This window comes from Mustela nivalis (genome assembly GCF_964662115.1).
Source record: "Mustela nivalis genome assembly, chromosome: 4".
Classification (NCBI taxonomy): Eukaryota; Metazoa; Chordata; class Mammalia; order Carnivora; family Mustelidae; genus Mustela; species Mustela nivalis.
The window spans coordinates 120,529,015-120,556,780 of record NC_139023.1 but is presented as its reverse complement, the minus strand read 5'-3'; the positions used below and the strand labels follow the sequence as shown (position 1 = coordinate 120,556,780).

The following is a 27,766-nucleotide window of genomic DNA, read 5'->3' as shown; positions in this document are numbered from 1 at the left end:
ATGCAGGTAAAGTTTGGAAGACAAAAAAGATATATGAAAGGAAACTCTTCAAGGATATAATAGTTCAAAAGCAAGAGGGCATGAAATAGAACAAAGAAGGGACTGACGCTTAAAGCATATTATTGAGAGAATGAAGTTCAGATGTGGAAATAATGACCAAAGGTGGCCATGGAATCTTCCATTTAGGAAGAAGGAATTTATTAGATATTAGGTAAAAATTATAGAACAAATTGAAATGTGTTGCAAGTGTGACCTAGATGTTCCTTCGTGAAGAACTTTTATTTTATATCTTGGAGTATATGTTAAAGTTAGCTTGCTTAGAGGTAAATGATCACATCTATTGGGTGGTTGATAGTATGTTATATGCTGCATTTAGTTCATTGATGACAATCAATTGTTGTATACATGAAATTGCATTTTGAAATTTTTATTTACAAGTATTTTTTTGGCATTTCATGTGTTAGCATTTTTATTTCATAATGTTTAACTACATATTAAACATTCTCTGCAATGATCAAATCTTCATTGTAATTTTTTTGTTTTTAATTTAATTTTTTCAGTGTTCCAAGATTCATTATTTAGGCACCACACCCAGTGTTCCATGCAATACATGCCCTCCTTAATACCCACCACCAGGCCCACCCAACCTCCCAGCCCCCTCCCCTCTAAAACCCTCAGTTTGTTTCTCAGAGTCCACAGTTTCTCTCATGGTTTGTCTATCTCTCTGATTTCCCCCAACTCACTTCTCCTCTCCATCTCCCCATGTCCTCCATGTTATTCCTTATGCTTCATAAGTAAGTGAAACTGTATGACACTTGACTCTCTCGGCTTGTGTTACTTCACTCAGCATAATCTCCTCCAGTCCCATCCATGTTGATACAAAAGTTGGGTATTCATCCTTTCTGATGGGGGCATAATACTCCATTGTATATATGGACCACATCTTCTTTATCCATTCGTCTGTTGATGGAAGGTAACTTGGCTCTTCCACAGTTTAGCGATTGTGGCCATTGCTGCTATGAACGTTGGGGTATAGATAGCCCAGTAACAATGTAGTGTCTTTTCACTACATTTGTATCTTTGGGGTAAATACCCAGTAGTGCAATTGTAGGGTCATGGGATAGCTCTATTTTTAATTTATTAAGGAATCTCCACACTGTTTTCCAAAGTGGCTGCACCAACTTGCATTCCCACCAACAGGGAAAAAGGGTTCCCCTTTCTCCACATCCTCTCCAGCACTTGTTTCTTCTTGCCTTGTCAATTTTTGCCATTCTAACTTGTGTAAGGTGGTAACCTCAATGTGGTTTTGATTTGAGTCTCCCTGACAGCTAATGATAATGATAATTTTTTCAATTATTTATATTCTGGTGTAAGAACTTGTCATTAGAGGGTGTCTGGGTTTCTCAGTTGGTTAAGTATCTGCCTTTGGCTCAGGTCATGATCTCAGAGTCCTGGGTCAGAGCCCTGTGTTGGGTGGAAGCCTGCTTCTCCCTCTCCCTATGCCCCTCCCCCACTTCCAGCTCATGTACACCTGTGCACTCTCTTTCTCTCAAATAAATAAATAAATAACATCTTAAAGAAAAACTTGTCATTAGAGAAAGCTATATTTAACTAATTATATAAAGAATAAAAAGACATACATAGGGTCTACTCAGGTAGATCTGAGAGAAGACCAGAAATCAATTGATTCCAATTGAGTACTTTCTTCGTTAAATGATAGCAAACTGTATGTACATGAAACTTGGGTTCCCCCGAGCTATACCAATTTAAGACTAAAAATGTACTTTTATTAATTATAGTAAACTGTGTTTTTCTTTTTCTGGATTTTTTTAAAACCATCTACTATTTCATTACTTCTATTAGCCTATTATCCTTTATATCTCTTCTACACATTTCTGGGCATCTGCAGTGTTGTCTCTTGTGCTCTTACAAAGATGTCTTTTTAGTTGCTATGTAAAGGCTTTTCCTAGCTTCTTCTGGTGTCCACAGCTTTCTAGTACACACAGCCACTGGGCACCACCATCCAGTGCCAGTGCTGCCTTTGGATGTCCTAACGCACTCCCGTGCTGTGTGGGACCTTCAGTGAAACATGGGCCTTCAGCCACACCGGCCCCCGTCCCTGCAGAGGTAGGAGGGTGTCCCTCTCCCATGCTGAGTTTTGCTTTGTCATAAAAATACCAAACCAGTGCTGCTTGTTTGGATGCCTTAGGTTTTAGTGAAAAGATCACACACACACACATATATATAGTGATTTAAACCTAACTAGGATTGAATGAATGGGTCAGGACAGATGGCTTATGATAAACACTTTGCTTTCTCTTTGTTGATGACTAAGGTCATTTGGCCAAGTTATTTATATTCTTTGGATACATTCTTTCCTGACGGGTTTGCTTCTCAGTTCTGAATGCAAATGTATTTCTATATTCCCTCCTCCACCCCTTTTCCTAAGCCCATCAGAAACATTCAGACATGTCAGAAACCCAGAAATGAACTACTTAGAACCTGGGAGATCAAGTTGAGTGAAAAATCTTTAAAAAAATGCAACAAAACAAACAATAAGAAGAAGAGGAGGTAGGGGATAAGTAGAAGAAAAAGGAAAGGCAAAAAAAGAAAAAAAAAATTAAAAGCAAACAGTAAACCAGTCTCCGGGTCTGCTTTCATCCCTTGCTCAGTATGTGGTCTTTCAGTATTCTGACTCTGATGCTTTTTTGTTTAATATTTAACATTTACTTCTCTTGGTATCAAAATCTGATATTTCTTATCAGATGGTATCAATTAGAACCCACCAACATCTTTGCATTTTAAACTTTACACAGAAGATACGATTTCATGGTTCAAATGAAATTAAGTTTTGAGCAGTGATAAGTTTACAGGCACCTAGTTTGATCCTCTTTATTTTGGAGAAAATGCCAGAAGTATACCCTGATGGTTGCTGAAGAGGAAGAAGTTCTCTTTGTAGGTCTTTCCAATATTCTCACTGCCTTCTGCCATAATATTTTTGTTGGTGGCGGGCTACATCTTTATAATATAATTTTCTGTGGCATAAATTTCTTCTCCCCAGGCCAGTAAGTTGCCATTTTAATCCATTTGAGCAGATCATTTTCACAGATGTTTCAGTGATGTTGACAAAGCCCGTGAGCTACTGAACACTGTCAGGGCCTAACTCCATGGACCCTGGTTCCTTTAATCTCTGGGGCAGGGCTGCACAACCTCACAGGCAGGGGAGACAAGCCTCCAATGCCACAACACTGGACAATTTCTAAGGCTAGAATAGCTTTCAGTTCTTAAAGAGAGGAAGCATGTTACATTCATTTGCTGATGACCATAGCGGGTGTGAACTTCCGCTATAAATGGCAAAACTAAGAAGGGTACAGCAAGTTTCTAGGAAATCTTCAAAACCTGCTGGATAGGAAGTTCAGTTTTAAAATGGAAAAAATTATAATTCACATACCAGTGTAATATATAATACAGAGCGATCTCTTATACCCGATGCTTAGTTTCCCACAGTGATAACAACTATTGTATGAAAACAACCAGGATATTGACATGGATGCAATCCAACATATTTTATTCCTATTTCCCCAGTTTTACTTGTACACTCATACATGCGTGTATGTGTGCATATTGTATGTAGGGGTGTATGTTAAGTTCTATTCAGTCTTATCATCATTGAGGTTCTTATATCCACTACTATAGTCAAGATTCTAAACAGGTCTGATAGCAGAAAGATCTCCCGTGTTAGCCTTTTATAACCATACCTACCTTCCTCCTGTTTCCACATTTTCCTTAACCAGCCACTAATCTGTTTCCTATTGCTACATTTTGCCATGTCAATAAAGATGTATAAAAAGAATCATGCCTGAGGTAACCTTTTTTAAAAAATGGACTTTATTTTTTGAGAGCAGCTTTCAGTTCACAGCAAAGAGGAACAGAAAATACAGAGTTCCCATACCCCTCTGCTCTAAAACATGCATGGCCTCCCCCCACCACCCCCAGAAAACTACATATATTAAAATTGATGAACCCGCAGTGACATCACATTATCACCCAAAGTCCATAGTTCACTTTGGGTGTTTTATATTCCATGGGTTTGCAAGAACTTATGGTAACATATATCTACCATTACATTATCATGCAAAATAGTTTCACTATCCTAAAAATCCTCTGTGCTCTGCCTGTTCAGCCCTTCCTCCCCTCAACCCCTACAACCATGATCTTTTCACTGTTTCCATAGTTCTGCCTTTTCCAGAATGTTATGTTGTTGGAATCATACGTAGCACAGTTGGGTTTCCAAACTGGCTTTTTTTCACACAGTATAATTCCCTGGAGATTCATCCAGGTTGTGTGTATGGGTACGTTCTTCTTTCAGTTGCTGTTGTATCCCATGCTGTGGGTGTACTGTGATCTGTTTAACCTTGCACCTGTTGAAGGACATCTGGATTGGTGCCAGTTTTTGGTTATTTTGGTTAAAGCTGTTGGGTATCTTCCTGTACAGTTTTTCTTTTTCTTTTCTTTTTAAAAGATTTTATTTTTTATTTAATTGACAGAGAGACAGTGAGAGAGGGAACACAAGCAGGGGGGTTGGGAGAGGGAGAAGCCGGCTTCCCGCTGAGCAGGATGCCTGATGTGGGGCTCCATCCCAGGACCTGGGGATCCTGACCTGAGCCGAAGGCAGCGCTTAACGACTGATCCACCCAGGAGCCCCTCATGTACAGGTTTTTGTGTGAATGTAAATTTCCCTTTCTGTGGGATAAAGGCCCAGGAGTACAACTGTGGGTTGTATAGTAGTGGAGTATTTAGTTTTATAAGAAACTGCCAAACTGTTTTCTAGAATGGCTGTATTGTTTTACAATTTCATCAGCTGTAAATGAATGATCCAATTTCTAAACACAGCCTTGCCAGCCTTCGGTGCTGGCCCTTTTTTATTTTAGCCATTCTGATAGGTGTGTACTGAAATCACACTGCAATCTTAATTTGTATTTCTTTGATGGCTAGTGATGTTGAACATCTTTTCATGAGCTCATTTGCCATCTGTATGTATATCCTCTTCATATGGGCTTTCATAGAGCAAAATTTTAAATTCTGATGAGGCCCAATTTATCAGTTTCTCTTTTTATGGCTTTTGCTTTTGGTGTCAATTCTAAAAATTCTTCCTAGCTCTAGATTCCAAATAATTTCCCCTGTGTATTTTTCTTCCTAACAGTTTCACAGTTTTAGGATTTATATTTAAGTCTGTGATCTATGGTGAGTTCATTTTTGTACACACTGTAAGATTTAAATCAAGGTTTATTTATTTTTTTGCCTATGAATGTCCAATTGCTGCATCATCATTTGTTGAAAAGGCCATCTTTCCTTCATTGAACTGTTTTGTAGCTTTTTCAAAAGTCAGTGAAACATATTTATGTGGGTCCATTTTGGGTTCTTTATTTTGTTTCATTGATCTGTTTATTATTATTATTATTATTTTTTAAAGATTTTATTTATTTATTTGACAGAGAGAAATCACAAGTACGCAGAGAGGCAGGCAGAGAGAGAGAGAGAAGGAAGCAGGCTCCCTGCCGAGCAGAGAGCCCGATGCGGGACTCGATCCCAGGACCCTGAGATCATGACCTGAGCCGAAGGCAGCGGCCTAACCACTGAGCCACCCAGGCGCCCTGATCTGTTTATTATTAAGGTAGTCTCTTTTTGTGATCTAATTTGATGAGTGTATGTACTTTGCATGGATTCATTATTTATTTATTTAATTTATTGATTTATGAGAGAGTGAGAAAGAGAGAGAACACGCATGCACGTGGGAGGGGGAAAGGGCAGAGGGAAAAGGAGAGAGACTCTTAAGTAGACTCCCGTTAAGTGTGGAGACCATTAAGGGGTTTGATCCCACAGCCTGGAGATCATGTCCTGAGCCAAAAATCAAGAGTCAGACGTTCAACCCAGTGAGCTACCTGGGTACCTCATTATAATTTATTTTTAAGATCGCTAATTTATGGTCATTCTAGATTGTTCTTGTTTTTAATAATTAAAGCAGTGAATCTAAAAGCTGAGAAAATGGAATTTGCTGAAATGGAGTGGGAACTTGTCTGCCAGGTACTCCTCTAGTATTATCTAGTATTGTATTATCTAATCTGTGCAACAACCCTAAGCACTAGGTACCGTTGATGAAGAAACTGGAGCACAGAGAAATTAATGGTTGTACTGCTCTTAGGTCAGAATATGCACCATGAATCTTGAGAAAGGACTGTTATTCACAGTGCTTGGCAAGTTGTTAAGGAAGAGTACATATTTATACCCTGTAGGAGCCCAGGTAATATTGTTCATGAAATAGGTCTTTTAATGCTGTGATGAAAGTTTGTACTTAACATTTTACTGACAAGCTGACCCACTATAAAGATTAAGATGTAATTTAAAAACAAAATGTGTCTACCTAAGCACAGAATTTTCTGAAAGACATCTTTGAATGATATTTAAAGCACTTTGTTTACTTTCCTTGCTACTTGATGACCCTTACTTTGATAATATCCACCTTATTTTGTTATTGACATATCCACTTTATTTATATGATAATCAAAAAGCAGGAAAAGAAAAAGCCTTAAACTTTAGGATGCTGGACAATATGTATTGACCTACTGTTATTTCGTCATGGTTTTATTTGAATTATACCTGGTCTATGTAGAAATTGTTGCATTAATCCTTTTGTGAGTGAGCTTAAATTTTTTTTTAAGAGTGAAGAGAAAAATGATTTCTTTATGAAGCCCACCTCACTTGGGTGTTGAATGATAAATTTTGAAGCTCTTTAAATTATTCAAATAGAAAGCCCTTGATAATATTATGAAAGTTTTTAAAAAAATGACTATTATAGTAATTGTTTTCTTTTTAAAGATTTTATTTATTTATTTGAGAGAAAGAGAGAGAGAGAGCAAGAGCATAAGCAGGGGGCAGGGCAGAGGGAGAGGGGAAAAAAAGTCTCCCTGCTAAGCAGGGAGCCCAATGCGGGGCTTGATCCAAGGACCCTGGGATCATGACCTGAGATGAAGGCAGATGCTTAAATGACTGAGCCATCTAGTTACCACTAGTAATTGTTTTGTTACAAAAGTTACTTTTTCCTATTGTTACTGAAGTATTCTCTTCTATTTCCATGGTGGTATTGACATTTGGCATTTTTCTTTTATTATATATTCATAGTTGTGATGGCCTAGATAGTGGCTCTGCCAAACACATCTGTGTTCTAATCTCTAGAACCTGTGACTATTATCTTCTATGGCAAAAGGGATCCAGAGATGAGAAGATTATCCTGTATTATCTGGGGTGGCCCTAAATGTAATCACAAGAGACCTCATAAAAGGAAGATGATGTTTCGTGAAGGGAGTTTCGTGAAGATGATGGTAGCAAGAGATTAAAGTGATGCCGAGAAGTTGTCCAGAGCAAAGGAATGCAGATAGCCTCTAGAAACTGGGGGAAAAAAAAAAACAACAAGAAAATGAATTCTCACCAGAGCTCCAGAAGGAATCAGTGCTGCCAACAGCTTCACTTTAGCCCAGTGAAACTGACTTTCTCCAAAACTGTAAGAGAATAAATTCATGTTGTTTTCAGCTACCACGTTTGGGGTCACAGTGATCATAGGCAACTAACAACAGTAGTTATACACACTGGTAGAATAAGGGAATATTGCAAGCATCTCCTGATTTGTAACGTGCTGAGGCCAGAAATTCCTGAAATTTAGTTTAAGGTGGTTTATTGCATAATTATTTTTCTTTTGATACAAATGACTTTAGAAAGGTGGCCTGCACTGCCTTTGAGGCTAGGAAACCGGGGGGAGGAGAGGCTGGGGGATGTTATCTAAGGGAAAAGTTGTCCTGGCAGGGATCAGAGCAAGCCAGGAAGGAAATTGCAAGATACGGTTCAGGGGAAGAGTTCTTATTTGAGAAATTGAAGTTTTAAGGAGGAAGAAAGCTAAGGGGCAAGGTGAAGAAGGAGTGGCAGAGGGTCAGTGGCAGGAGAAGCTGAGCTAGGCAAGCTCTAAGAGTCTCCATCAGCTAAAGACTCGCCAGAATGATGAACTGGAAATGGCTCAAAGTTGCTTTCACTGTGGTTGCCTAGTAAGCAAGTGTGTAAATGATGTCCATCAGAAAAGTACGTAAGTGAACCTACGCAGTTATGAGATGTCTCCCTTGTTCATTAAGGAGTTACCGCACAGATCCTGTCGCCAGTGCTGCCTATGGGGAATTTAAGAACACCAGTTCAGAGGAGACAGGAAACCTCAAGCTCTTCTCTTCTGCTGAAGTCATTATTCTGTGGGGGTGGGGGCATGGCATGTTAGTGGCAATAATGCATTCCTACCTGGGCCTCAGTCACATAGTCTGTGTTCTTTTTTTTCGTTGTGTTTTGGGCTCATGGCAGTCACAGGGGAGCATGTGAAATGAGTGACATATTCAAGAAGGTGATGAATATTTGAAAACAGGGCCAGATGTACTCCGGACATCCCTTACACTGCTGCCACAATGATAAGTAAGCTCCCCAGGATTTAGGTCAAGCAGGAAACAGAGAACCTTAGTAAGTGATCCCTGAGATTATGCCCACAAAGAGTAATCTAAAAGAGCCTGAGTTAATCTTTTTTTTAAGATTCCTTTAAAAAAAGAAAGATTTTATTTATTTATTTGAGACAGAGAGAGAGAGACAGAGGGAAAGGATGAAGGGAATATGAGAGGGAGACGAAGACTCCCTGCTGCCTGAGGAACATGATGTGGGACTTGATCCCAGGACCTCCAGATCATGACCAGAGCCAAAGGCGGATGCTTAACCAACAGAGCCACCCAGAGGCCTGAGCCTGAATTAATTTTAAAGAAAAGACTGAGATACTGTAAATGGACAAATGAGAGTTTTGTTTTTGCTACTATACAGGAATGGGGCCTCAAAACAGAATGAAGTTAGTTATAAAAGTAAATTTACATTAAAATATTTATTTGCACATTTGAGTAGGAGGGTGCAAATCTTGATACTTGGCATCCAAGATTAATCTTTTTTTTTTTTTTGGGGGGGGGGAGACAGAGTGAAAAAGCAAACAAGCAGGGGTGGGGGGAGGGACACAGGGAGAGGGAGAGAGAAAATCAATAACAGGCTCCATGCCCAACACCGAGCCTGCCTGAGGTGGGGCTTGATTCCACAACATTGAGATCATGACCTGACCTGAAATCAAGAATCAGACATCTAACTCACTGAGCTACCCAGGTGCTCTCTTCCCACTTAATTTTTTTTTAATATAATTTTTTATTTTTTTATAAACATATATTTTTATCCCCAGGGGTACAGGTCTGTGAATCACCAGTTTTACACACTTCACAGCACTCACCAAAACACATACCCTCCCCAATGTCCATAATACCACCCCCTTCTCCCAAACCCCCTCCCCCCAGCAACCCTCAGTTTGTTTTGTGAGATTAAGAGTCACTTATGGTTTGTCTCCCTCCCAATCCCATCTTCTTTCATTTATTCTTCTCGTACCCACTTAAGCCCCCATGTTGCATCACCACTTCCTCATATCAGGGAGATCATATGATAGTTGTCTTTCTCTGCTTGACTTATTTCGCTAAGCATGATATGCTCTAGTTCCATCCATGTTGTCGCAAATGGCAAGATTTCATTTCTTTTGATGGCTGCATAGTATTCCATTGTGTATATATACCACATCTTCTTGATCCATTCATCTGTTGATGGACATCTAGGTTCTTTCCATAGTTTGGCTATTGTGGACATTGCTGCTATAAACATTCGAGTACACGTGCCCCTTTGGATCACTACGTTTGTATCTTTAGGGTAAATACCCAATAGTGCAATTGCTGGGTCATAGGGCAGTTCTATTTTCAACATTTTGAGGAACCTCCATGCTGTTTTCCAGAGAGGTTGCACCAGCTTGCATTCCCACCAACAGTGTAGGAGGGTTCCCCTTTCTCCGCATCCTCGCCAGCATCTGTCATTTCCTGACTTGTTGATTTTAGCCATTCTGACTGGTGTGAGGTGATATCGCATTGTGGTTTTGATTTGTATTTCCCTGATGCCGAGTGATATGGAGCACTTTTTCATGTGTCTGTTGGCCATCTGGATGTCTTCTTTGCAGAAATGTCTGTTCATGTCCTCTGCCCATTTCTTGATTGGATTATTTGTTCTTTGGATGTTGAGTTTGCTAAGTTCTTTATAGATTCTGGACACTAGTCCTTTATCTGATATGTCGTTTGCAAATATCTTCTCCCATTCTGTCAGTTGTCTTTTGATTTTGTTAACTGTTTCCTTTGCTGTGCAAAAGCTTTTGATCTTGATGAAATCCCAATAGTTCATTTTTGCCCTTGCTTCCCTTGCCTTTGGCGTTGTTCCTAGGAAGATGTTGCTGTGGCTGAGGTCGAAGAGGTTGCTGCCTGTGTTCTCCTCAAGGATTTTGATGGATTCCTTTCGCACATTGAGGTCCTTCATCCATTTTGAGTCTATTTTTGTGTGTGGTGTAAGGAAATGGTCCAATTTCATTTTTCTGCATGTGGCTGTCCAATTTTCCCAGCACCATTTATTGAAGAGGCTGTCTTTTTTCCATTGGACATTCTTTCCTGCTTTGTCGAAGATTAGTTGACCATAGAGTTGAGAGTCTATTTCTGGGCTCTCTATTCTGTTCCATTGATCTATGGGTCTGTTTTTGTGCCAGTACCATGCTGTCTTGATGATGACAGCTTTGTAATAGAGCTTGAAGTCCGGAATTGTGATGCCACCAACGTTGGCTTTCTTTTTCAATATCCCTTTAGCTATTCGAGGTCTTTTCTGGTTCCATATAAATTTTAGAATTATTTGTTCCATTTCTTTGAAAAAGAAGGATGGTACTTTGATAGGAATTGCATTAAATGTGTAGATTGCTTTAGGTAACATAGACATTTTCACAATATTTATTCTTCCAATCCAGGAGCATGGAACATTTTTCCATTTCTTTGTGTCTTCCTCAATTTCTTTCATGAGTACTTTATAGTTTTCTGAGTATAGATTCTGTGTCTCTTTGGTTAGGTTTATTCCTAGGTATCTTATGGTTTTGGGTGCAATTGTAAATGGGATTGACTCCTTAATTTCCCTTTCTTCTGTCTTGCTGTTTGTGTAGAGAAATGCAACTGATTTCTGTGCATTGATTTTATATCCTGACACTTTACTGAATTCCTGTATAAGTTCTAGCAGTTTTGGAGTGGAGTCTTTTGGGTTTTCCACATATAGTATCATATCATCTGCGAAGAGTGATAATTTGACTTCTTCTTTGCCGATTTGGATGCCTTTAATTTCCTTTTGTTGTCTGATTGCTGAGGCTAGGACCTCTAGTACTATGTTGAATAGCAGTGGTGATAATGGACATCCCTTCCGTGTTCCTGACCTTAGCGGAAAAGCTTTCAGTTTTTCTCCATTGAGAATGATATTTGCGGTGGGTTTTTCATAGATGGCTTTGATGATATTGAGGTATGTGCCCTCTATCCCTACACTTTGAAGAGTTTTGATCAGGAAGGGATGCTGTACTTTGTCAAATGCTTTTTCAGCATCTATTGAGAGTATCATATGGTTCTTGTTCTTTCTTTTATTGATGTGTTGTATCACATTGACTGATTTGCGGATGTTGAACCAACCTTGCAGCCCTGGAATAAATCCCACTTGGTCGTGGTGAATAATCTTTTTAATGTACTGTTGAATCCTATTGGCTAGTATTTTGTTGAGTATTTTCGCATCTGTGTTCATCAAAGATATTGGTCTATAGCTCTCTTTTTTGGTGGGATCCTTGCCTGGTTTTGGGATCAAGGTGATGCTGGCCTCATAAAATGAGTTTGGAAGTTTTCCTTCCATTTCTATTTTTTGGAACAGTTTCAGGAGAATAGGAATTAGTTCTTCTTTAAATGTTTGGTAGAATTCCCCTGGGAAGCCGTCTGGCCCTGGGCTTTTGTTTGTTTGGAGATTTTTAATGACTGTTTCAATCTCCTTACTGGTTATGGGTCTGTTCAGGCTTTCTATTTCTTCCTGGTTCAGCTGTGGTAGTTTATATGTCTCTAGGAATGCATCCATTTCTTCCAGATTGTCAAATTTATTGGCATAGAGTTGCTCATAGTATGTTCTTATAATAGTTTGTATTTCTTTGGTGTTAGTTGTGATCTCTCCTCTTTCATTCATGATTTTATTTATTTGGGTCCTTTCTCTTTTCTTTTTGATAAGTCGGGCCAGGGGTTTATCAATTTTATTAATTCTTTCAAAGAACCAGCTCCTACTTTCGTTGATTTGTTCTATTGTTTTTTTGGTTTCTATTTCATTGATTTCTGCTCTGATCTTTATGATCTCTCTTCTCCTGCTAGGCTTAGGGTTTCTTTCTTGTTCTTTTTCCAGCTCCTTTAGGTGTAGGGTTAGATTGTGTACCTGAGACCTTTCTTGTTTCTTGAGAAAGGCTTGTACCGCTATATATTTTCCTCTCAGGACTGCCTTTGTTGTGTCCCACAGATTTTGAACCGTTGTATTTTCATTTTCATTTGTTTCCATGATTTTTTTCAATTCTTCTTTAATTTCCCGGTTGACCCATTCATTCTTTAGAAGGATGCTGTTTAGTCTCCATGTATTTTGGTTCTTTTCAAACTTCCTTTTGTGGTTGAGTTCTAGCTTTAGAGCATTGTGGTCTGAAAATATGCAGGGAATGATCCTAATCTTTTGATACCAGTTGAGTCCTGATTTAGTACCGAGGATGTGATCTATTCTGGAGAATGTTCCATGTGCACTAGAGAAGAATGTGTATTCTGTTGCTTTGGGATGAAATGTTCTGAATATATCTGTGATGTCCATCTGGTCCAGTGTGTCGTTTAAGGCCTTTATTTCCTTGCTGATCTTTTGCTTGGATGATCTGTCCATTTCAGTGAGGGGAGTGTTAAAGTCCCCTACTATTATTGTATTATTGTTGATGTGTTTCTTTGATTTTGTTATTAATTGGTTTATAGAGTTGGCTGCTCCCACGTTGGGGGCATAGATATTTAAAATTGTTAAATCTTCTTGTTGGACAGACCCTTTGAGTATGATATAGTGTCCTTCCTCATCTCTTATTATAGTTTTTGGCTTAAAATCTAATTGATCTGATATAAGGATTGCCACTCCTGCTTTCTTCTGATGTCCATTAGCATGGTAAATTCTTTTCCACCCCCTCACTTTAAATCTGGAGGTGTCTTCGGGCTTAAAATGTGTTTCTTGGAGGCAACATATAGATGGGTTTTGTTTTTTTATCCATTCTGATACCCTGTGTCTTTTGACAGGGGCATTTAGCCCATTAACATTCAGGGTAACTATTGAGAGATATGAATTTAGGGCCATTGTATTGCCTGTAAGGTGACTGTTACTGTATATGGTCTCTGTTCCTTTCTGATCTACCACTTGTAGGATCTCTCTTTGCTTAGAGGACCCCTTTCAAGATTTCCTGTAGAGCTGGTTTGGTGTTTGCAAATTCTTTCAGTTGTTGTTTGTCCTGGAAGCTTTTAATCTCTCCTTCTATTTTCAATGATAGCCTAGCTGGATATAGTATTCTGGGCTGCATGTTTTTCTCATTTAGTGCTCTGAAAATATCATGCCAGCTCTTTCTGGCCTGCCAGGTCTCTGTGGATAAGTCAGCTGCCAATCTAATATCTTTACCATTGTATGTTACAGACTTCTTTTCCCGGGCTGCTTTCAGGATTTTCTCTTTGTCACTGAGACTTGTAAATTTTACTATTAGGTGGCGGGGTGTGGGCCTATTCTTATTGATTTTGAGGGGCGTTCTCTGAACCTCCTGAATTTTGATGCTCGTTCCCTTTGCCATATTGGGGAAATTCTCCCCAATAATTCTCTCTAGTATACCTTCTGCTCCCCTCTCTGTTTCTTCTTCTTCTGGAATCCCAATTATTCTAATGTTGTTTCGTCTTATGGTGTCACTTATCTCTCGAATTCTCCCCTCGTGGTCCAGTAGCTGTTTGTCCCTCTTTTGCTCAGCTTCTTTATTCTCTGTCATTTGGTCTTCTATATCACTAATTCTTTCTTCTGCCTCATTTATCCTAGCAGTGAGAGCCTCCACTTTTGATTGCACCTCATTAATAGCTTTTTTGATTTCAACTTGGTTAGATTTTAGTTCTTTTATTTCTCCAGAAAGGGCTTTTATATCTCTCGAGAGGGTTTCTCTAATATCTTCCATGCCTTTTTCGAGCCGGGCTAGAACCTTGAGAATTGTCATTCTGAACTCTAGATCTGACATATTACCAATGTCTGTATTGATTAGGTCCCTAGCCTTTGGTACTGCCTCTTGTTCTTTTTTTTGTGTTGAATTTTTCCGTCTTGTCATTTTGTCCAGATAAGAGTATATGAAGGGGCAAGTAAAATACTAAAAGGGTGGCAACAACCCCAGGAAAATATGCTTTAACCAAATTAGAAGAGGTCCAAAATCGTGAGGGGGGGGGGGGAAAGGGATAAAAAGAGGTTCAAAAAGGAAGAAATAAAAAAAAAAGAAAAAAGAGAAAAAAAAAAGAAAAGAATTAAAAAAAAAAAAGAAAACACCTAAGAAAAATATAAAAAAGAAAAAATATATGTATTACATAAACTAGTAAAAAATCGTTAAAAAAGAAAAAGGTAACAGTTAAAAAAAAAAATTTTACCCAAAGGCAAAAAAAAAAAAAAAAAGAAAAAAAAGAAAAAAAAAAGAAAAAGAAAAAAAAATTAAATTAACCGCAAGACTAAAAAAAAATCGCAGGGAAAAAGCCATGAGTTCTGTGCTTTGCTTTCTCCTCCTCTAGAATTCTGCTGCTCTCCTTGGTGTTGAAACCGTACTCTTTGGTAGGTGAACTTGGTCTCGGCTGGATTTCTTGTTGATCTTCTGGGGGAGGGGCCTGTTGTAGTGATTCTCAAGTGTCTTTGCCCCAGGCGGAATTGCACCACTTTTACCCGGGGCCGGGGTGAGTAATCCGCTTGGGTTTGCTTTCAGGAGCTTTTGTTCCCTCAGCGCTTTCCGTAGAGTTCCGGAGGACGGGAATACAAATGGCGGCCTCCTGGTCTCCGGCCCGGAGGAGCCGAGAACCCAGGGCCGCACTCCTCAGTGCGCGCTCAGAGAACCGCGCTCAGTTACTCCCGTCTGCCTGACCTCCGGCCGCGCTCCGAGCTCACCGAGCCTGCAACCGGTTCAAGGTCACCCCGAGCTACGAGCTTACTGTCGGCTCTGTCTCTGTAGCCGGCTTTCCCGTTCCAATACACGCAAGCTCTGCGACACTCAGACACCCCCGATCCTTCTGTGACCCTGCGGGACCTAGCCTCTGGAGCGATGTCCCTCAGCGGAACAGACTTTTAAAAGTCCTGATTTTGTGCGCGGTTGCTCCGCCGCTTGCCGGGAGCCGGCCCCTCCCCCCGGGGTCTATCTTCCCGTCGCTTTGGATTCACTTCTCCGCCGGTCCTACCTTTCAGAAAGTGGTTGTTTTTCTGTTTCCAGAATTGCTGTTCTTCTTCTCTTCGATCTGCCGATGGATTTTCAGGTGCTTGCAATCTTTAGATAAGCTATCTAGCTGATCTCTGGCTAGCTGAAGTAGTCTCGGCCTGCTACTTCTCCGCCATCTTGACTCCTCCCCCAATTTGTTTTTAAAGTAAGCTTTAAACCCATGACCCAATATGGGGCTTGAACTCATGAATCTGAGATGGAAGAGTCACATGCTGTAGCCAGGTGCTCTCCCAAGTTTAGTCTTTTATTTAATTATTTTAAAATCTTTATTAATGTATTTTAAAATTTAGTTTACATTTGTGTTGTTCTAAATGTTTTTCTTTTCCTTCTTTTTAAAAATTGTTAACATATAATGTATTATTTGTTTCAGGGGTACTGGTCTGTGAAACATCAGTTTTACACAATTCACAGCACACCCCTCCATTCATAGCACATAGCACATACCCTCCGCAGTGTCCGTCATCCAATCACTGCAACCCTCCAAGCCCCGCCTCCAGCAACCCTCAGTTTGTTTCCTGAGATTAAGAGTCTCTTATGGTTTTTCTCTCTCTCTAGTTCATTGTTTCATTTTTCCCTCTCTTCCTCTATGATCCTCTGTCTTGTTTCTCAAATCCCTCATATCAGAGAGATCATATGATAATTGTCTTTCTCAGATTGACTTATTTCGCTTAGCATAATAACCTCTAGTTCCATCCATGTCATTGCAAATGGCAAGATTTTTTGATGGCTGCATAGTATTTATATATATATATATATATATATATATATATATATATATACCACATCTTCTTTATCTATTCCTCTGTTGATGGACATCTGGGCTCTTTCCATAGTTTGGCTATTGTGGACATTGCTGCTATAAATATTGGGGTGCAGGTACCCCTTGGATCACTGTATTTGTATCTTTGAGGTAAATACCCAGTAGTGCAGTTGCTGGGTCATAGGGTAGCTCTGTTTTCAACTTTTTAAGGAACCTCCATGCTGTTTTCCAGAGTGGTTGCACCAGCTTGCATTCCCACCAACAGCGTAGGAGGGTTCCTCTTTCTCCATATGCTCACGACCAAGGTTAGTTTTTAAATTTGTATTCTTAAATCTGCTCTCTATCTGCTCTAGTATTGTATGAATTACTCTGTTTTCTTACTCACAAACTTTTTCTAAGTACTTCTTAGTTATCTCAAAGATTAGTCATCATTGACTTTATATTTGCCAAACTTAGTAACCATTCTGCAGTCATCATTCTGTATGATTTCTGTGTCAAACCTGGGACAGTCTGTCCTCAGATTCCTCCTCAGGCATATGCTGCTCTGTGTTGTATGCTGGTGTCTGAGTCCTGAAGGTTGTATGTCCTGGTCTCCTGGACTTGCTCATGACTGAGTTGAGAAAAAGAGAGGCAACAGTGAAGAATGGAAGGGGACTTAAGTGCTAACTCCAACATCTGCATCATCCCTGGGTTCACTTTGGTTGCTATTCTCTTACTTTCTTGATTTTTAGACACATTTCTAAGGTCTAAGGTCATTTTGAAGGTCCCTGAGTTTTGATCGTTGCAGTACGTTACAATAAAGTTTCCTGACCTTCCCTATCCTCAGCCTCAATCATATGTAAGTTTCTTAATGATTGCATAGTATTTGACTTACAGAGAACTGACTTTAAATGTTTATTGGCTCAATGAATAAGGTAGAAGTATGGGGTGAGGTAATAGAGTATCCCCTCCTGAGAGAAGGATCATAATCAGCTTTTTGCCAAGATTCTCATACTCTGTTGAACATCACTCTCTGTCTTAGCCATCCTAGCGTATCTTATCCTCAGGTATTTTCATGCAGGAAAAAGTGGATAAGAAAGCTTCCTCTACCGGTATAACTCCCGACTCATTGGAAAGTAACAAGACTGGGTTGAAAATTAAAGTAGATCTAAACATAGTACAAGTGTGGAGACAGTGTTTCTCAAAATTTTCCTCCCAATTATCCATCAGGGCAGAAGAAGGTGAATATGTAGGTCTGGACCTGAGATCCATATGAATTAGGAAGACAACCTGCCACAAACGGAGAGTTTATCTTTAGAATTAATTTAAACATAAATTTAACCCTAGTGGTCTGTGAGTGTTTTTTTTTTTTTTTTAAGATTTTATTTATTTATTTGACACAGAGAGAGATCACAAGTAGGCAGAGAGGCAGGCAGGGATAGAGGAGGAAGTAGTCTCCCTGCAGAGCAGAGAACCCAATGTGGGGCTCGATCCCAGAACTCTGGGATCATGACCTGAGCTGAAGACAGAAGCTACTCAGCCACCCAGGAGCCCTGTGTGTTTTTTAACAATAGAAAAATTTTCTAACTTGGATCAAGCTGACTTTCTCAATGCATGGCCCGTTTTACTCTGAGATGTTGTGTGCCCACAGGAACACCGCTCCCTGGCAGGGGTTCCACCTTCTCCATGCTTCTTATTTGAGAAGTACAGCCCTAGGGTACTGATAGGAAGCTTGCTGGTAGCAGATCTCTTTCTAAGAGAACGTTTTGATGGAGGAAGAGAGCTGGAGGCCATCAGGAGTCTGTAGTAGGGGCAGGAGAGAAAAGTTTGCCATGGGATGGAAGTTTAGGGTGAGAATCTCTTTTGATTTTTCCTTTGGCTTGTTCTGGACATGTGAGAATTCTTATAAGTGAATTTATATGACTCATATAAATTCCTAAGTTTCTATAATTGGTCATATGTCAGTAGCCGGCTGACTTCTAGGAGAATATCCCTTGGACCTCTTGTTATTGGTTACACTCCCACCTAATGCCATGCTTCTGAAGAGAATTATGTCTTATAACTTGGATTGGGGTGCTAGAGGGGTTGGGATGGCTCCTCTATCTTTTTGAAATGCCGGGTGTATTTCCCACACTCGTTAATGTGAGCGACAACTATTCCCTTTAATAATTCTAGATGGCTCCACTTCCTGTTATGAAACTGCCAGTTTGAGAAGATCTTATTTTCTAGATAACCTGTGTGTCCTGCTCCAAGCCACAACTGCAAATCTACATGCAGCTTTGCCATCTGCTTAAACACTGTTACTGTGGTCCCAGAGCACAAGTCACACGTATCTGCTTCTTTTAGAAAGGTTGACATTTCTCGCAGCACACTTCATCTTTGCTCTTACTAGTTATGTGCAATTTCATTTAGGGTAGAAATGCTGAGATGGGGGAAAATTGAAGCCTTGAACACACTGTAAATCTGATATGCAAATTTTATCACAGTTGCATTATTTGCTAAAGTTCTTTTTGAGGCACTCTGAGATGTGATTAATTTTAAGGGCAATACAGGATGTTGTCTACTGAATTTAGAGGCCCTGCGGGATGAATGAACCTGCCTGTTTCCTTATTACCAAGGGAAAGTTTAATATAAAATGGAATCATAACAGAGTAGAACATTATAGTATCTTATTTTTACTGGGACATAAACTATACTAGGAACTGAGCTATAGGATAAATGGGCCTATTTCAGCATAGGTCAAGCTAATAAAGTACATTAAATTCTATTTGTACTTTTCTGTGCCTCACGAGAGTGTCTTATACCTTTTGGAGAAAAGGTTCTATCCTATCTATCTATCTACCTATTTATCTATCATCAAACAGTCAATCACCTATCATCTATCTTTTCAAAGGATTCTAGATTTCCCCAGCCATACTTTATTACATCTTATCAAAATTTATATTCTATAGAGTTGGCAACAATCATTTGGCAACTGGTCTTGTGTTATTTTAAAATTGATATCTAGAGTCTATATTATTCCACAGCTAGTATCTTTTTTTCCTAACTGGATTGTAAGCCTTTGGAGAACAGGGACTGTAATTTAAAATCTGGTCCTAAGGTAGTTCTCAAAGAATATTTTATTGATTTTCAATTATATAGGAACATATTTTTTAACCAATAAAAGAAAATGGAGCTTCAAAAGATTTAGCAGTTACTCAAGGAACCAGGGGTATGCAGTCAGATTATATCCCTCTACATGGGTAAGGAACTATCCCTGCCAATTCATTTCATGAATGTTACCCAGTATTTAGTTTTTAAGGCACTGTGTATGGCGGCAGGGAGAGTGGGTAAGTTTTGTTTTTTGTCTTTGTTTATAAAATTATTTTATTTTTCTCCTGGGCACACAGGGGAAAATATATTTCCCAGTATCCCTTTGTGTCCAGTGGACAGTGTTACTGAGCTCTTCCAGTGGAAGGTAAGTGGAGGTGGCATATGCCACTTCTGGGCCATAGAAAGCCCTTGTGCAATCTTCCTTGTGCTTTCCCCTCTAGCCACACAGCAGGAACGGAAGGCTTGTGATATAACAGAACACACAATGGAAATATCCCAAGTCCAGAGTTGAGCACTTAGAAGAACTGCCTGCATGATCTCCTGGTCAGGAACTTCAGCTCTGGGTTTTACATCAGCAGGAATATTATATTATTGAATAAAGTTGCTGAGACACTGCAGTGGTCTGGCACAAGTTCAAGTTGAGTAATACAGGTAGAAAGATCAGTATAGGGATTGAAGGATTAAGAGCGTCAGTTAGAGGAAAGCAAATGAGGGAGGGGGGTTGGAGTTGAGGGATATGGTCTTTGGGCTCCATGGAATAGATGGTCAGAACTAAGGTGCTGCTGGTGGTGTCAATGGGTCTAGGAACTTGAAGTGCAGAGATGGCAAATATTTAGTTGAAATGGTTTTAGAACGTAATACTTGGGGGGTGGCTGGAGGGCAGTCATTTGGGCATCTGCCTTCGGCTCAGGTCATGATCCCAGGGTTCTGGAATTGGGCCCCATGTTGTGCTCCTTGCTTGGTGGGTAGTCAGCTTCTCCCTCGGCCCCTCCCTTAGTTTGTGCACATGCTCTCTTCCTCTCTCTTGCTTGCTTGCTTTCTCTCTCTCAAATAAATAAGTTAAAAAATTAAAAAAGAATGTAACACTTGATACATATAAAGGAATATATAGTGATGTTTAATCTTGAAGCATAGTAGTAAAATGAACACTTAATGAACACACCTCCTGGGTAAGAATCAGAACATTATTGTTGAAGCTGCAACTTTATGGGTAAATTTTAGAAACACGATGAAAAAAAGGAAGTCTCAGAAGATTATAGATAATAACATTTTTTTATAAAGCAAAAAAAAAAAAAAAGCATACTAAAAGAGTGAGGTATGTAAGGGTGCATAATAGGCCTAATTTTTAAGTGGCTATTGTTGGGCTCTTTTGCCCTATACCCTTGGTAAAAACTTTTCTCAATTTTGTTGGTATACTAGGAGGATGAGGTCTGAAATTTAATGAGAGAAGAGAAATATGTCAACATCTGATTGTAGTCTCACTTCTTGAGTGTGTTCTGTGGACCAGAAGTCTTTGGATCTTATTAGTAAGGCAGACTCTCAGCACTAACAAGACCTAGTGAATCAGAATCGGCATTTTAGGGGCGCCTGGGTGGCTCAGTGGGTTGAGCTGGTGCCTTCGGCTCGGGTCATGATCTCAGGGTCCTGGGACTGGGCCCCATATCGGACTCTGCTCAGCAGGGAGCCTGCTTCCTCCTCTCTCTCTGCCTGCCTCTCTGCCTGCTTGTCATCTCTCTCTGTCAAATAAATAAATAAAATCTTTAAAAAAAAAAAGAATCTGCATGTTAACATTTTAACAATGTTTTCAATAATTTGTATGCACAGTAGCCTGAGAAGCACTGGACTATAGCACATTGTACATCCCAATCTCCAGAATCCCTATTCTTTCCCTTCTCCTGAGGTGGGTCCACATGCAATGTTTATCAGATAGTTCCACAGGGGACAAGAGAACAGGTCAGGAAACTAATGCCTTTTGAGCACTTGCTTTGAAATACAGACATTTTTAGGGTTACCTTTCCTTCATCTTCCCCCACTCCCTAATTCTCAGTTATAATCCGGCTTTTGGTAGCAGGAGTCACAGACTCATGTAAATCCCTAAGTCACTGTAAGGGCTGTTTAGCCATATGTCAGGAAGTCTCAGAGTGCCTGTTGTTGGTTATGCTCCCACCTAATACCACATTCCTGAAGAGGCTCATGTGATACGACTTAGGATGGGGTGCAGAGGTGATTGGGATGAAGCTCTAGTGTGCTCTTTTCTCATATGGCATCTTTGTCTCTTTAAAATGCTGGGTTTATTTCACACACTAATGAACGACCTTGCTGGCTGCTAATGCATGCCAGAAAGCATTAATTTGATCCAGTTTTTACCAAGTCCTGTCAGGAATTGGGCTAAAAGATGAGATTAGACATTTCCTTAACTATTTAAAAAAAAAAAAAAAGATTTAAATGAACGACAGTCTCTTTAGTTCTGTAAAATGAGTTGACATGTGGCATTAAATTCATTGCTGTTATCTGTCATTGGCTTTTCTGGGAAGAATAATGAATGCTAAACTTTGTTAGAAATATGGCTCAATCTTAATATCGCAAATGTGTTGGTAGACCAGGAGGAATGTAATTGTTTTATCAGAATGACTTTGGTTTGTGGAGGTATAATTAATGGAAGAGATAGCTTATGCCATCAGGCTTTTCCATTTCTGTTTTGAAAATCTGACAAAAAGCTAACAATAAAATATACCAAAAATAAATCATACTTCAGAATACAAAAGAGATGAAAGAATAACTGAGGGGACTTCTCATTAGGCATGGTGGACAGCATATGCATGTTCTATACCACCGCCACTGAACACTCCCTAAAATAACAATGTAGAGATTAAAAAAAAAAAAAAAAAGCCATAAGTCTTAAGGACAGAAAGTTCAGGAGGGGAGAAGAATACAACATAATTTGGAAAGGAAAAACAGATTCTTCCGGTAATCTATGGCTAACATCATTAACTACCCCAAAAATTCATGGATTAAAGCAAATATTTTATCAAACTCTACAAAAACTTTGGTCAGGGTTCAGATGGGCAATTCCTACACTTCACATGGCATTGACTATGATCCCTGAGGGCTATTTATCTGGCAGTTGGGCTGATGTAGTGTGTCCAGGATGGCTTTACTCATGAACCTGAGCAGGGGGCTGGAGTCTGAGCCCACCTGGATCTCCTTCACTTTCCATGTAGTCTCAGTCAGGGTCCTACATGTTGCCTGTCCTGCAGGGTGGTTGGTTTGTTTACCCAGGAGCTCAGGGCCCCTACAGTGAATCCCCTACAGGAGCTGGGATATGGAGGCTCTCCATCAGGGCCTGGGTCTTACAGTTGGTGCAGCTCCATTTCTGCCATATTTTATTAGTCAAAGTAGTAGTTTCAATAGAACGAATGGGCCAAAAAAAATTATGGCCATCTTTATTGCCTATCTATATGGATAGTAACAGACTTAGAGCGAGGAATCTGAAAATCAGGCTAGCAGTGAGAGAAACACAGAGGTCAGCTGAGTCTGCCTCAGAGCCCGAGAAAATTAGGCTTAGCAATTGCAGGGAGGTGGTACAAGTAGGGCCAAAAAATAAGGATGGGTTGAAAGTCTGTATAAAAGCAGTTAGGTCTTCCGATTCACTTTCACAGTTTGCTGAAGTTCTTCTCCATGCTGATAGAAGACGGAGGTTTAATTTCTAGAGAGGTTCATCAAGCAGACTTTGGACGTGAGCACAACTGAAAGCAAGACTAACATAGAGAAAACAGAGGTATTAAATTAAAATCTACATATTGTACCATGAAATTATTTGTTTCCTAAGTGAGCTCTCGTGATACTGACAGACTCCTAGGTAAGAGCTGGGGGAATTCTCTCTTGAAATTTACATCTAAGAGAAAATGTCTACAGATGTGGGCCATTAGGGGTCCAGTGAGATGACCTCATCAGATCCACGTCAATGCGGCAGTCAATAAGTCCTGTCTACACATACAGCATTTACTCAGTTTTTTAGTGCCTCATTCTTAAAAATCAGCAACCAAGGACCCATAGATATTTAAGGCAGTTTCTTTTGGAATGTAAACCAAATCTGTAGAAATAAAGAACAGACGGTAGGTGAAAAATATAAAGAACGAAGTCAAATAATTAACACTGTAATTAATATCACTAAGTAGATGATAAAATATATTTTATAAATGAATCAAAAAAGGCCATCAAATAAACTAAAATTCTTAGAAATAAAAACTGTTGAATCACATTGAATAAACAAAGTAGAATTCCTGGAAATGAAAACTATGGGACTGGAAATCAAACATTTAATAGACCCTTTGAAAGATATATTTGAGGAAACTTTACAAGTAAAACAACCAAAGAGGTGAAAAAGTTGAGGAAGGATAGGTTTGGTGGTGTGGAGCCCGGCTGCCGCAGTGCCGTTGCTCCGTGGGATCCGCGGGCTTCCTCTTCTCCGCTGTGCTCAGCGGATGTTTGCCTGGAAAATTGAGGGGAAGCCCAACGTGACCCAAATTCTCAAGGTTTTCTGGAGCTACAACTACCAACGTCACCGACATTTCAGGAGGCTGTGGGGCGATGTATGAAATCCAGATCAAGACAGAAGAGCTTAAGGAGAAGAAAACTGTCCAGCAGCCCCAGATGGTAAAGCACGCACTGAAAGAAGAAAGCAAAGGGGTGCACGGATTGTGGATGTTTACCTCCGTCCCCAAACACTGACCACGCCCTGGCCGTGTAGATGCTGCTGCTCAACGCCGTGGGTGAACGTGGCTGACATCCTTTACTAGGCATTTGCCAAATAATTATCTATTTTGTTCACTGACATTTCAGTATTATGATCGTAGAAGAATATGTTCTCTATTTGGAGTTTAATTAAAGGCAACAGAAAGTAAGTTCTAGAGTTCCCCTATGAAGAAAATAGAATAAGCAGAGAGAATAAACACAGAAGGGAATAAAAATGGGGAAGAATTATACCATATCTGAAGGTTACAGATGGACAGACTGACAGGGACCCCTGAGGGAGCACAGAACATAGGATAAGAAAAGGATCCCCACGGTGGTATATTATCATGAAATTGCAGAAAATTGACAAAGAGAAAAGTCTCTGAGGAAGAGGAAAACTGACCAAGATTCAAAACTACACATTTTCTCATGAGCCACCTTGAATACCAAAAGATAATGGAGTGAAATATTCAAAATTCTGATCAAAATGATTTCCAATCTGGAATTCTGTGCTCAGCTAAGCTATCAATCAAGTCAGGGAGAAAAAGTCATAATGCTTTTAGCTGGTTAAAATATGATAGAATGTATTCAGGATAAAAAAGTGGTGAGTGACCCTTTCTGTTTATTATGCATTCAATTCTCAATTAGACGTTCAAGTTCCCAAGGGCTATGATTTTAATTTTAATTTGTCCTGCACAGCATCTGCATAAGGCAGGCATTATAAATGGTGTTTATGAATAAATAGACTCTGCTCTGTTTTAAATGACAATTATTGGATGTGCCAAATATAATAGCATTGCTTTGACATATGGAAGTAACTTATTTTCTTAGTTGCCATTTCTTGATACCATACCTATTATTTGATCTCAGATTTTTTTCTTGAATTGTCTCTATTTAGAAAAAAAAAGATATTTTGTCTTCTTATTCTCTTATTTGGTCTAGTAGTTTAAAGAATTTTGTTGCTTAAATGTTTAGGAAGAGTAGAATATGAAGCTCACATTTGTTTTTCAAATATTTTATTTATTTATTTGAGAGAGAGAAAGAGCATGGGCGGCAGCAGGGAGGGTCAGAGGGAGAGGCAGACTCCTTGCTGAGCAGGGAGCCTGATGCAGGACTTCATCATGAGACTCCAGAATCATGGCCTGAGCTGCAGGCAGTCACTTATCTGACTAAGCCACCCAGGCTTCCCTCACATTTGTTATAACAAAATGTTTTCAGAGCCGTTTATGGTGATGTTGCCTTATAACAAGAGGTACTGATAAATTAAAGACAAAATCTGAATTTCTCCATTGTAGTTTTTCTCTGGACCAGTGATCAGGTGCTCAGTTACTCCCAGTGTTACTACTGTTAATAAAGTGTTTATTGCCGCCAGTGAATAGTAGTTGTAGTAAAAAAGGGAACAAGCTGATTAGTTTATGCAGTGGAGGAAGATGGCTCTGGATCTTAGGAGTAGTGGCTCAAGGAGAACTCAAGGATCTGTATGAGGACCTGGAAATTAGAAAAGACCTCAGTCAGAATTGTCAAAAACAGCAGAGATCAAGAAGGACAGGAAAGAGAAAGTCAGCTCACATCAGATGTAGAATAGAAGTATTGGGAGTCCTGAGGGCGTGCAGACTTCAGAATGACAGAAGAAAAATTGACCTCAGGTGGCTGGGCAGAGATATTCAGAGGCAGTATACTAACTAAAGAATATAGGAATAGAATATACTGATTGACACACACCTATTTGTTTTTATTCTGCGTATAGGTAACTGTGTAATTTTTTTCTGCTTGTAGCAGAGCTTTTTATTTTTTTCTTTTTGCTTTTAGGAAGGCTGACGAGAATGTGGGATACTTGATTTCCCACTGAGATGATTATAGGGGATATGGTAAGAATTTCATACCAGTAGTCTGAAAGAAAGCCTTCTTTCTTAAAAAAATTTTTTTTTTTATTTGACAGACAGAGATCACAAGTAGGCAGAAAGGCAGGCAGAGAGAGAGAGAGAGAGATTGAGAGAGGAGGAAGCAGGCTCCCTGCTGAGCAGAGAGCCTGATGTGAAGTTCAATCCCAGGACCCTGGGCTCATGACCTGAGCTGAAAGCAGAGGCTGTAACCCACTGAGCCACCCAGGCGTCCCTAAAAGAGAGCCTTCTGTGACCTCACACATCCCAACTAAAACAGTCTTATGATGGAGGTGTGTTATCACATACACTCCTAAGGCAATGCCAAGGCTGATTGGTACCACTGTGTTCACCTTTGAGCTGATCATTGACAGATGCTGTGGTGTGCTGCGCTCAGAACAAGGGCAAAGCCTAGGACATGTGGGATGGTGAAGAATGAATGCCTCTGTGGTAGGGATGACAGTCATTCCTTCCCCTCACACAGCTTTTCCTTAGGGAATCTGCTTTCCTCTAGTTCCGAGAAGGGGCAGTCTTCTGTATCACATGACTTCATGCTCCACACTATGGCTGACTAGATTATGGATGGACATCTGAGCCAAGTCAAGTCTCGAATTTGGAGATGGAGTCCTGAGAGCTGGATTCAAATAAGCAGTGGTGGGCACTGGACACAGGAGATCATGGAAACATGTTGGCCACACGCAGCCATGGAGAGAGGGGGAAGAGAAAACAGAGGTAGGTTTAGCTAATGCTTGTCTGACTACAACAGGGATGGAGAGTGTGATAGTGACTGGCTTTTTAAGTCCAGTTCACATTCATGGGTGTCCTGATTGCACTTAGGTACTTTGAGGATGTAAACTTTAAATACCCTACATTTTCCATAACTCAAACGGGTTCTGCCTTTTTGATAGTCAATTCACATTCATTATTCTCTTTAGTTTTTCTGACCCAGCAATAAAGACCCACTAAAGAGCAGTTAAGATAATACAGGGTTAACAGAATGCCTAGTCTATTGTAATCACATGATTTTATAACTATTTGGATTTTATCTTTCTCCTTTAGAGTATTGTAAACTCCTTGCCTTTTTAAACAAGGAATATACTCCAGTTTGTTTCATGTCATATGTGGCCATGGCTTTTGAACTGGGTATTGCCTGAGCTGTAGCAAACTTGACTTATGAGGGGGCTCCTGGATGATGCAGCTGGTTAAGCCTCCGACTCTTGGTTTTGGTTCAGGTGCATCTCAGGGTTGTGATCTCAGAGTCGTGGGATCAAGTCCCATGCTGAACGTGGAGCCTGTTTCAGAGTCTCTCTGCCCCTTCCCTCTGCTCTCTCTCAAATAAAACAAAGAAATCCTAAAAACAAAACCAAAACCAAAAACAATACTTGACTTAAGAGAAACATGTTTGCTTACTGCTCTAAGAGAATAATATTCCTAGCACTAAATATTGACATTATGTTTTCAGTAAATTTCCTTTAGAGTTCTGTTTATATGAAAAACTCAGTGCATGTGTATTACAATGTGAGCATACTCCCAAACTGTTGATTGTATTAAACATGTCAGGTCCTTTGTGGCCCATGGAGTCATCCACCTGCCTGATGAAGAGGGCAGCCTAGCAGCATGTGGTCACCATGATTCCCAAAGAGCCATTCTGATTACAAATGGTGTGTAGGGCAGATAGTGGGGCTCTCCACCTTTAAGAACGTTTGGATGAGCTTATAGCACTGTAGATTTAATTATTTGGCAATCGTTGAGTAAAATCTTTGGAAAATAAACTGTCTTTAGAGGCATTTTTCCATTTCCAAATCACATAATAAAAAAAAAACACTGAAACAATAAAAA

At 39.8% G+C, this 27,766-nt stretch overlaps 1 pseudogene across 1 annotated transcript; it reads left to right on the top strand.

The window, feature by feature from the left end:
* LOC309863898 (bolA-like protein 3) lies at positions 1 to 24,064 on the top strand (annotated as a pseudogene). The gene is made up of 4 exons: positions 1 to 6; positions 1,990 to 2,127; positions 17,872 to 18,026; positions 23,731 to 24,064. The product of its transcript is annotated as a bolA-like protein 3 (transcript).
* The last annotated feature ends 3,702 nt before the right edge of the window (positions 24,065 to 27,766 follow it).